Raw genomic sequence first — 985 nt, 5'->3', positions numbered from 1 at the left:
TTAGGAAAAATATAAGAAAAAAATGAAGAAACAAATCTCTTTATACTAGACATGAAAAATTGTTCAACATTGTTTGTCCTATAGGCAGACGTAGTTTACAAATGCATGTTGTTTCGCTTATTGTGACTTTCAAATTATTTTTAAACTTACAATTGTTGCAGTTTTCATAGCTGTTTCCGCCTTTTGCGACATTTTCATACGTAACGGTGTCCTCTCGATCTGATGTGGAGTCAGAAAAACGTCTCGCTAAAGAAGAAGGGATAAATTTTAGTTATTTATCAACATGCAGTGGGGTACAAGTGTCTTAGCTTTCGACATGCAGTGGAGTATAACAACTCCTCGACACTGTACAAGGTCTTTAGTTAAGAATAATCCAAATAATTACAACAGTATATACTATATCATTGCTAATACACACCAACAAAAGAAACTAATCTGAAAGATAACTGTCCAAACGGAGACCAATCAGAAAGAAGGGTGTTTTTATGTCCAGAGAGGGTTTTTCAAAGACTGTCATGAAAAATAATTTTACTTACCTTTATTTTGTTTCTTTTTATACGTAAATTTCGGAACTGGTTTCAGCAAACTCGCAGGACTTATACCTGATGTGATGATGAGATTGGGATCCCCGTACATTGTATTGGCTGTAATGGAAGTTCACGTTGTCATTGCTACTAATAACATAACACAATTCTCAACATTCATCTAACAACACCGGCGTGGCGGAAAAACGTAATTCGGATTACCGAACAGCTTTCCATGATTGATCATTTGACTTAATGATAGTAATTTTGTCATTCATTGCCACTTCTGAGAAATAATTTATCCTCCTATCAGGGAAGTAAATGTATAATCTATACATATTATATTATTGTCCGTAAACTAACTTTAATGGTGATATTTAATGTTCCCGTTCTTGTAATATCTTGACAGATTTGCGTACAGATTACTCATAGCAAAGATGTACAAAAACAACACTTTTTCT

General features: G+C 33.8%; 1 long non-coding RNA gene across 1 annotated transcript; it reads right to left on the bottom strand.

The window, feature by feature from the left end:
* Positions 1-150: 150 nt before the first annotated feature.
* On the bottom strand, positions 151-683 carry LOC110440761. Its single transcript, XR_002461771.1, has 2 exons — positions 537-683; positions 151-246 (listed from the first exon to the last, which is right to left on the bottom strand). It is a non-coding gene; the product is annotated as an uncharacterized LOC110440761 (long non-coding RNA).
* Between the last annotated feature and the right edge of the window lie 302 nt (positions 684-985).

This window comes from Mizuhopecten yessoensis, unplaced genomic scaffold (genome assembly GCF_002113885.1).
Source record: "Mizuhopecten yessoensis strain PY_sf001 unplaced genomic scaffold, ASM211388v2 scaffold707029, whole genome shotgun sequence".
NCBI lineage: Eukaryota > Metazoa > Mollusca > Bivalvia > Pectinida > Pectinidae > Mizuhopecten > Mizuhopecten yessoensis.
The sequence above is the reverse complement of the archived record's forward strand: the minus strand, read 5'-3'. Positions and strand labels throughout refer to the sequence as shown.